This window comes from Piliocolobus tephrosceles, chromosome 6, assembly GCF_002776525.5.
Source record: "Piliocolobus tephrosceles isolate RC106 chromosome 6, ASM277652v3, whole genome shotgun sequence".
NCBI classification, from domain to species: domain Eukaryota; kingdom Metazoa; phylum Chordata; class Mammalia; order Primates; family Cercopithecidae; genus Piliocolobus; species Piliocolobus tephrosceles.
In genome coordinates, this window is record NC_045439.1 from 50,631,164 (window position 1) to 50,642,014 (window position 10,851).

The 10,851-nt window shown below is 40.3% G+C and overlaps 1 long non-coding RNA gene across 2 annotated transcripts in view; it reads right to left on the bottom strand.

The window, feature by feature from the left end:
- LOC111554375 overlaps positions 1-10,278 on the bottom strand; it is a 128,461-nt gene extending 118,183 nt beyond the window's left edge. For both annotated transcript variants that reach the window (XR_002735232.2, XR_002735231.1), the window contains exon 1: positions 9,978-10,278. This is a non-coding gene — a long non-coding RNA (uncharacterized LOC111554375). The remainder of the gene's footprint in view (positions 1-9,977) is intronic.
- Positions 10,279-10,851: the final 573 nt, after the last annotated feature.

The window sequence follows — 10,851 nt, forward strand, 5'->3', positions numbered from 1 at the left end:
AGTCATACATAGTGTTGGAGAACACTAGTCCTACAAGACATAAACAGATAAGGCAGATGAGGTCTAAGCCAGTTTCTCTATGGGGAGATGTCTTCCACTTAATATAACTGAATACATTACAAAAGAACGAAAGAAAAGAAGTAAAGGAAGAAAGAAAGAAAAGAAAAAAAAATCCAATAAATCCATACTCAAAAAAAAAGGAGGCAAACTGGTATGGACAGAACAATTAGGAAAACAACGATAAATTTCACTTTACATGTGCTAGACAAAGGAGTTAATATCACGAAAACTTAACCATAACAAAATATTTTGCTGAACAGCATTTGGTCCTATATTAAGAAATCAATGTCCATAGACACAAGTTTTAGTTTAAAGAAACTAAAAACTTAAGATGGCCAGATTAAAGATGTCTTTCATTTTCCTCTTTATAAGTTTATGTATTTTTCAAATTATTTGGCAGGAGATTTTGGACTCGAAGAAAATTTAAAAACTGAAAATTCTTTTATGTATTTTTCCTGTTGAATTAGTATTCTGTTTATGAAATAGGAACATGCGATCCCCAAGCTGCTGTTGATGTCATACAGTTGTAGCTAACTATGTGCTTAAATAATAATTGAAGTGAGGATGAGAAATATATCTTACAGAAAGTGACAATATTATGCCTTTATACTTTGTCAGTATGATCCCAAATGTGAAGATATTTGAAAATATCTGTTACTGATTTTTTTTTCTTTTCATCTAGATTAACAACACTACAGAGCTATCTATATTTTGGTAGTCACCAAACTTTTTAAAATGTCAATATCATTATACTTGTTATCCATTCTCTACACCAGGATCTTTCAACCTTGGAACTATTACCACTTTGGGCCAGACAATTCTCTGTTGTAGGGTGCTGTCCTCTGTAGTGCAGGATGTTTAGCAGCATTCCTGATCTCTACCCAGTAGGTGAGAGTCGTGATGACTAAAAACATCTCCAGACATTGCCAAATGTCCCCTGGGGGGACAAAATTGTCCCTGGTTGAGAAACACTGTTGTATAGTGAGTTATTACTATCCAAATATTTTGATTATCTTTTTAACCATTACCTATTACCCCAGCCACATTAATCATGACATGATTCACATTGATCACAATGATTAAAGAAATTATAGATTTACTATGGTGCTCAGGCACTTACCATTAGGCTATTAGACAAAGTCTGGGAATATAAGGGGAAAAAATTCCCATAATTACAAAAAATAAAAGATTACATGGAAAAGCAAAGGTGTTGGCTGTACACTAGGATCAAATGACATTCATTTGTTGAAGTAGTCTGAGTGACTCAAAGACATACAGCAGCTATTATTCACTTAGCTACAACACAGCAAATATTAACACGTATTTTGAAAAGGAGAGATGTTGCTTCATGTGACAATACTGATAATATTTAAGAAGAGATGTTAGTGACTCATCAGACACTCAGGCAGTCATGATTTTTCCCCTTAAATGTCACTAATGATTTTTCTTACTGCCTTTTTTATTTAAGCACACGTTCAGTGGCACCCACAATCAAAATTCTATTACAAAATGCAATATCGAATATCTTACTTTTATTTTATTTAAATAAATATTGTAAATGATCATAGTGAGTAACATAAACAATAAGTATTATTTGTACCACCATTCTTCTAGATTGTAGTGATTTTTATTTCATCACTGTGAATGGTGGATGGTCTTTTGTCTCCTCTAAATGTCCCATTCCTCATGGGATAAATTAAAATGACCCATAAGCAAAGTTAAGTTTTAAGCGGATTTCTTTTTTCAAATAGGCAGCCTTGCCTTTTACTATTATCCTCCAATTTCCTTTTTACATTTTCAAAAATAATATGTGAGTTTTAAAACTTGTTTAATTTAAAATGACTCTTTTTTAAAAAAGAAAACACTGTAGTGGGATGCCGGGATTGCATTCATCCCAGCATGCCCCACCACTGTTCTTTGGATGGCAATCACAGGACCCAGACATCAAGCTGTGGAAGAGATTCTTCCAAGCAACAGCATCTGGCTCTTTGGCAAACTGAACAGGCAGTTGCCCTGGTGGCTTTGGAGTTGCCTCTGGGTCTGTCACAGGGTAAGGCTGCTGATGGAGTGTCTGGATTCTCATCTCCTTTTCATTTCACTGTCTTTCTCATATACATTTTGGGCATCAAGAGACCCACTCTCTTCCATAAGGCAAATACTGCCCTCCTTAAGCCTGATGAACTTTTAAATAAACCGTGTTGTACTTCCATAAGTATCCCTTTCCATTGCCCACATCTCTTACGGAAGTGTAAAAATAGGCAAGCATTCTGGCATCAGCAACACTAGCATTCTATTTCACACCCCACCTACAGGGAGAATCAGAAATTCAATGCTCTATTCTCAGTCCTGAATATTTTAAGCTTGTATTTTCACCTTCTTTACTCATAATAGATCTTTTTGCCAGTTAAATTTAATAAATTCATATTTATAATATGAATAGCTACCTAATCTCATAAAACTTTTTTTTCATTCTTAGGATCACATAATCTAAGCTGGTAAGGTGGTATAAAGACCATAGGAGCTTAGTTTGAAGAATTTATGGCACTTTAAAATCATAAGTGCAGTCCTTGGAACAAACAAACACCTTGAATACCAGAATCAGCAGCTCCAGAACAAAGGGGCTCTCATACCTTCTTAGCTGTGAAGGAAACTAAAAAGACCAAATTTGAAAAATAAAGAATGAGTTTTTAGAGGTTTGGGGATTAAAAAAAAAATTCCTCAACCTGCTGAATAATTTGCATGAAAACTATTAATCAATATGGCTTCTCTACAGACCACAGGCTATGCACGGGCACCATTACCCACAATTCATACCCAAAAGGTAAAGTACTATTGGTGAGGATGTGGCTCAAAGTCTCTAGCGTGTCCAAACACACACTAGATTAGTAGGACTGATTTGTAAGAGGTAGCATTTAATTCTTCCTATGAGAATTCTTCAGAAAAAAAGAAACCTTCACGCACTGGCCACTTCATGGAGACTCAGTTTTAATCTGTTATTTGATCAGCACATTCAATAACTCCATCAATAACCTATGAAAACTTCCATGGTAATGTCTGTGTTATGAATGGAAAGTGAATAAAATAGAGAGGGGGAGAATTTTTGTAAGAAAGACTACATTTGAGTGTAAGTTGTTACTCAAAAAATCCTAAATTCGAGGGGAAATTAAACCCATTAATTTCTAGGACTGGCAAGCAGTTGAAGCTAAAATGGACAAAAATAAATAACAGTAACTACTTCTAGCCCAGAAAGGGGGTTTTAAAAAGTAAATTGTATTTATAATTAATTGAATACTTGCTTTTACATTCTGTTTGAAATAAGATAAGAATGTAATGATGGCATATGTGCATATATGGTCTCTATCTTTTAGCGATGAACTAAAAGAATATAGAATTAAATCTAAAGTTTGTTTTTATTCCTAACAAAAAATTATTTTTTACTGAGAAGCACATATTCTAAACACATAATAAATCATACACTCAGCTGCCTTCTGATTTTATTTTTTGGAAGCAAATTAGATTTGAACATTAAAAGTCATATACTTTTGTCAGTTCATGCAAACAATTCCTACAGCTTTCCCTGGGAACATTGCTATGGATGAGCAGTACAAGTCCTTACAACTTAGAGCAAATCTCTCCAGGCTTAATTTTCGGCCAGAAGAGAGCAATGAAAACTTTTAGATCAAATGTTTATTATTACTATTCTATTATTTGAAATGAGAAAAATACGAACCTCTAGACATAATCAATTCCTGACAATTGCCTACTACATAGTGGGCGCCAAGATATGCTTGTTGAATGCATACACGAATGAATGAATGAATGTGAGTTCATGTTACAATAAACTTTTGAAAAAGTACTTATGCTCTGGAGACATTCTGGCTTGATAATCACAAATCTTTAGATAAATCAGAGACTTCAATAAATATTTTTGCACGTGAAAAAAACAAATTTATCCATCCCACCATGTGTGCACCAACTGATTAATAAACCAAATTGATCAAAATGTGCAACTGGATTTAAGAATATATGGTCTAATGTAAAATGTTGTTTGCTTTTACTGAAATGTTTTCATTAAGACTCTAGACTTGACTGAAGTTATATTTACCCAATGCCAACTACCAGGATATTAAAAATATTTATTGATGATAATGAAATTGTTTGGTTTCCTTCCAATTCCTTGGTGAATATCTCATGTTTACAGAATGTCTTTTTGTTAGAGAAAGACTTCAACCATTTCAACCACTACTTCTGGTTTTTGGTTGAAACAGTAGGAAAAGGTCAGGGTAGACTTAAGCCCAAGATTCTGTTGATACTCAAGGTCTATACCCCATGCCTGTTTCTTCTGACACATTTTGCTTATCTGACACATTTTGTCCATCAAATACAAGAGAGCATAATCAAAAGGGTTACTGCTTTTCCAGTAACCCAGAATACACCATCTACACGTGGGGTGATCTGTGTGTCCCTTAAGTGATGGCTTTCATTGTCATATTTGGGAGCTAAGTATTGGAAGCAATGATATCTTTCACTTTTTGCATGTTCATTGGTTGAATAAGCTGCTAGAAAACTGCCATTTAGGCTAAGAGTTACTGTCTGTGGTTGAACTCACTTAAATGGTATTCAATAAATGATTAGGAAGGTCATTATTGAGTGGCTATCCAAAGTCAGACACTTGTTAATAAAGATGCCTCCAAGCATCCATAGGTTAAATGCTAAGAAACAGATTCACAAATGGAAGCAAGTCTATTTTTGCTCTTATGTTGTTGGGCAAGTAAGACATCTAGACTTCAAGCTATCCCTAGGAGACCTGGTGTCCTCCTTACTCCAGCTGACACACATGGCCTCACCAAAAGCAGAAACCAGAGCTTGGTTGATAAATAGTAACTGAGTACTTCAACGTTTGCAATCTGAAAAAGGCATTTAAAATGAACAGGTGAAACTCTAGATCCATCACGCAAGGAGGCTTATCTAACATTGATGGAAAGCTGCAAAGAAGGCGAGAAGATTCCTAGACCACACCAAGTAGCTGATAGTTGACTCTCACCAAAGGGAGGTTACAATGTTCTAGAGACTCACCTGCCCTAAGGGAGGAAGAGCAGGTACCTGAGGCTTCGTGGATATCTCCAGGCCTGCTTGTCTTCAGAGTCTTGAAGAGGCTACCTAGCCCGTGGGCAAAATCACAAAAGTGGCAAGTCTATAGGAAGTCTGTAGATAAATCGATGGAAGCAGGGAAGGAAGTGGGGTATGCTTGATTGAGGGACAACAGAGCTGGCCCCAGGATACTGACGGCTGCAGAAGGAAGCGTGCATTTGTGGAGGGAGCTTTCCTGTGAGGCTATGCCTCAAGGGAGGGGAGTGTATTCAGTTGGCCTTGGAGGACAGGGTCCTTCCTCCTCCACGAGGCTGGATGTGTGCAGGTGTCCGCAGGTCAGCCGCCAGAGCGACTACCTGCTCTTCTCTCTTCTCTCCTAGACACTTCGACGGACTCAGATCCCAGCAATATCTCTCCCTCGCACTGTGCTTGGCTGATCAAAGCGAGAAGCTTTGCGAACTCCCCAGAGGGTGCACGCTCCCCATCTAATCTTTGGTGAAGAGAAGTGACGGCCTGGTCACAGTGCGCCTGTCAGCCTGCAGCCGGCCCTGGCTCACACTGGGGCGGGTTGTGGGGGATACTGATGGGGGCGCCTCTTTCCCTGGCTGTCTGAGCCTTAGCTGGGAGACTGTGCTGGGGAAGAGGCAGGGGCAGAGCCAGTTCCGAGGGGTTTAGGATGCCAAGCAAGAAGGGCCTACCCTTTCGCGAACATCGAAGCACTTCGTGGAGACCAAACGGAGTTTGCCCCTTCCCCAAGCTGTAACGGCCCCGGGGGTCTTGGGACTGCGGAAGAAAACCGCGTCCTCGAGTCCTGGCGCCCGGGAAGGCCGGCAGTCTCAAGGACCAGGCCCGGCACCAAGGACTGCCACTCCTTCCGCGCCGAGGGCGGGATCCCGGGGGTCCCCCAGTCCCACGCTGTCTCCCCTAGCTCGGCGCCCTAGGTCCGAGGCGGCCGGCGTGAGGTCTCAGCTGGCCGCACCTCGCCCAAAAAGGGAAAAGACCAGAGGCCGCCGACGTCTCCTCCCAGTCAGAAGTTGGGACGCACTAGGGTGTGGAAAGGTCGGGATGTTCCCCCACCCCAAACCCACACGCGCTTGCGAGCACACACGCAGACACAGAGACACGCGCGCGCGCACACGCACACACGTAAGCTTTGCTCCCCTGGCCTGAGAGCCGGAGAGGGGGCTCTTTGGAAAACTTGGCTGATTCGCGGGATGACCATGTGCGCTCACGACTGTACCCGCCAAACATAATCTTAATTTTACAAGATGTTTTTCCCCATAACTTTTCTGCAAATGAGTCAGAACAGAACCCAGTTTCCGAGGCAGCCCAGTCTGGTTTGCTAAATATCTCAAAATGTACCAGGTGGTTCTAAGCTTCCAAATCCTCCATCGCGCGGGGGCTGCAGCCGCCCTCACCCGGCTCCGCGCGCGCAAACGGAAGGGCGCGAGGTTTGCGGAGAGAGCCAGGCAGCCCGGGCGCCTCCAGCGGGGCGGCGCAGCTCGAGACCCGGCGACCCGCCGGCAGGGGCGTCCAGTCCCGCGCCGCACTTGCCAGAAAATAGCCCGCCTGACCACAGCCGGCCCTGGCGCTTGCACATTAAGAAACTCAAATTAAGAAGTGGGTGAATTGGGAAAGGAGGGAGCCGGGGGAGTTTGCACCGTGTATCACAGGTATGAGCACTTTTCCCTGACATTGATGCAACTACATTAGAGTTAATGGCAGCAGCCTGCTTCTCATTATTAATTGTCTTTGTGTTTGGATAAAGTATGTAATCTTCTTCTCAACCACACCATTAAAATAGGTTGCCTTTTCAATTAAGAACTGTCGTGAGCACAGCAGTCAATTTTCCTAATGAAGATGCATTATATTTTCACTTTTTTTTTTAAATAATGGAAAATCCCAGGTTTTCATTAGACACGATTACAGAGAAATACAAGAGGGCTCCTCTAAAATTCATGCGGTCATGTAGTGCGTTAAACGCCAGGCTTTTAAATAAATTGAAATTTCTGCAGATAAAAGAAAAGCATGGCTATCAAATATGTTGAAACATGCTTCATTCAGATTTTTAAAAGCAAACATGATGAGTTCATTTTTCCAAATGCACTTAACAGATACAACAGTTTTCAAAAGTACAGTGACTGCCTGAAAATTCACCATAAACTTTTTTTTTTTGGGGGGGGGTCCCTTCTAGTTTACGGATGATCTGCAGGTCTGAAACTAAGCGATGAATGTTGGAAATGCACTATGCACATTTAGATAATGTTCGGCCTTTGAACAAATGCCTCAGATTAATCATTCAGCAGCACAAATGGTCTGGACTGTGCACCTACAATTAGTTTTTATTTGTTTGTTTGTTTATTTGCTTTCTTCCTTGCTTTCATTTTCTTTTCTTTCCTCTTTTAAGACAAATTGAAAGCCAGTGACGCTGGTAGAACTGTTTAAAATTCTATACCTTCAAGATAAGCAACTTTCCAATTGTTGCAAAAAAAATTAAAAATTGCAAAATTCTAATTTTGAAGTTTTAAAATTGGTCAGAAATATTCATTCCTGAATCCGAAAATGGAAAGTTTGCATTCATGAACAAAAATGAAAAAGTGTGTGTTATTTATTCTCTAACCTTGGGAATTTGGGAATCTGGGACCATGTAGTGAAAGGGATCTGTCAAGATTTCTGGGGTTTTTTGTTAATAAAAAATTAAGGTTGCTATCTTTTGCGTATGAAATACTGTTTCAGATGAACAATTTCTGTCTTTTTCTTTCTCCATTCAATGTGAATACTCTCATAGGAGCCACATTAGGGAATACTGTTTGAGAAAAAAATAAATCAAATTCTTCTAAGTTGAAAAAAATAAAGTTCCCAACAACCGCCAGACTTTTTCTTTGTAAGGCAACATCAGTTGGTTTCTTGTAGACATGATCTTTTCCAGGTTTGAGGTGTATGTCTTTCAAAAATTGAACTCTTTTTTTTTTTTTTTTTATCAACCAGCCCCTTAAAATGATCTGCAAAGAGAGGGAAATTAGATTTTCGATTAAAACCTTATCCCATCTCGAAGGATTACTTTATATTGATTCTTAAATATGGTTACAATTGATGGACTCTAATTAAAAATCCAAAGGAAAAGTCTGTCGTGCCCATATAAAAGAAGCTTTTCATATACGGGAAATAAAGCTTGTAAAAGGTTACAAATAAAAGATTAGAGATTTATCCAAACTAGTTTAAAGCTTCACTGTGGTTTTCTTTTCTTCTTTTTTTCCTTTCTTACAAAACCATTCCTGGGTCTTTTTTTCCCTAGTTTTAAATGAAGTTTGCAAACAGGCAAGATATTGGACTGTAATGGTTGTTTTATATCAGCTCTGCAAGCTCAAGGCTGCTGCCTGCAGTAGAATTGATTTCAAGGAAACTTCAGGACCAGGAGATGAAAATTATGTAAACTGCCAGCTACCACCCTTCATCAATCCATCCACATTCCCATCCACACCCTCCTAACACACACACACGCACACACACACACACACACACATACACATACACAGACCTGCCTCACACTTCTCTCTGTCTCACATCCACACATGCCCTTCCTATCCCTCACCATAACCTTACTCTGCACACACCCTTGGTCCCCACACTCTCAGGGACAGAGGCACAGCTCCCGGCTCACACTCTGCTCATAAATGTCTCACAGCCCCACATCTTGCACTTGTCACACAATCTTAATCCGTTTCATTCCGGAACAACATGGTCCTCTTTTCCTCTTTTTCACATTTGGAGTTTACCTCCCTACTCTTTTATCGAGACAGCCCAATCCTATCTTTGAAGTTATTTCTTTCTCCCTTACCCTCTTTTTTGAGGCAACCGCAGTGCAGGGAGTGAGAGACCGAAGCTTAATTTATAAGTGATCTGCTGCCTTACTTCTTCCCCTAAATTCTGTCTGCATTTCCAATCTTAAATCCTTATTTAAAAAATTATGGTTAGTCTCATCAAAGTTTATAATAAAGACGTATCTAAAAACCTAATGAAAAAATGACTTCTTTCTAGGTATTATGGTGCTTCTAAGGCAAAATGTAGTCCCTCACCGTCCACTAAATTGCTGAAAAGATTGGAAATTAATGTTCATATTTCTGAAGTCAGTGTTAAGGAACTCTAACTGGCTCCTTTCCCTCAAGAGGCGATGTTCTCACGGAATATGGGTTTTGTTCTTCTTTTTTAATTAGCCTGGAAGAATCCTGGGATGTCTTCCCTCCCCCCCCCCCTCCCCCACTCCCCCCCACCAAAGTTAATAAACTTGGAGGAAAGTTTGGAATATTTTAAACTGGCCTGGCTTGTGCGGTGGAGAAAGTGAGCCTAGTTGGTGCCACGCATGAATCTTGATTTCAAAATATGAGTAGCAGACATATTCTGGAAACTGCACACAAGCTCTGGCAAATAATTTGATTCCCTTCGTATTGGTTTTCTTAATTTAGCTTCTGAATGCTTATATCTCATATGCATAGCAAAATAATTGTGCAAGTGGCAATTAAAAACCATCCACTTGTTAATGAAAATTATCTAAAAACACAAAGCATGCTACCATAAGTCAGATTCATAGAAAAAAAATGTTGAAGACACAGGACACAGAAAAAAAAAAAGTTAAACACAGAAATACAATGAACAGATAGTAAATTGGAAGTTCAAGAACTTACTGAAAATCAAGAGTTAGACTTTTCATCCAAAGAGTCTTTTTCTCCCACCAAGCATCTAAGGTTTTCAGTAAAAGAGCCCAACCCCCTTCCCCCAAAGCCAGTGGCTTTTGTCCTGACCTAGAATAGGGTTTGTGGGGACTGTACCTGAGCCGGACTGTCTGCAATTTCCAAATTGACAAGAAGAGACTGGAAGATAAAGAGCATGTTCTTACAGGTGAAGAACAATTTTGCAACTTTTCCAGGCGACACCCAGGAGAAAGCTTGCCTGCTACCAACTGCTGCAGAGTCTGGGCAGAATTCCTCTAGAAAGAAAAAGAAAGTCTTTCCCCCCCCTCCCTGTCTGCCTCTCTCTGTCTCTAGTTCTCTTTCTCCTCTGTGTCTCTCTCTCTCTCAGATCCAATCTTTTAAGAGCTTCAGCACATTGCTAAGCTAAAGGGAAATTCTCTTTGATAAAGCAGTGTTTCCAGCTTCTGGGTTTTAAAACCTAAATCTATATTCAAATCTGGCTGAAGGTGTGTTCTGGGATTTATGAAAGCCTCTTAAAGGGGTAAATTTACCAAACCGTGACAAAATCATCACAATCTTACTTTAGACATCTGAAGTGGATGAGAATTTTAAAGAGACCCTTGTTTATTTAACACTGTCCATTTCCAACTCGTAGTTTATTGGCCCGGTATTTCTGCGAAGTTATTAGACTAGAGTGCAAAGGAGAAGCGGGAGCTGTCTGCTGCCGGCCGCTGGAAGGGCAAAACCCTCTCACGCCCCACCACGCATAAATCTGCCCCTGTCAAATAGAACAGGGGGATTTTTAGGGAGATTCAGCTGCCCTCGCCATCTGGGAGGACATTGCAAACCTCTACATCGGGCTTGAAAGGTTTCCCTGGACACTGAACCCTACAGCAGATGGATCTCCCAGCCCAAAATGGTTTACTTGGTGGAGCTCACAAGAGCGTGTTCTGATATTTCTCCATCCCACCCTAAGCTCACTGTCCCCGAGGCCTCCCTCCGGCCTTCCCCT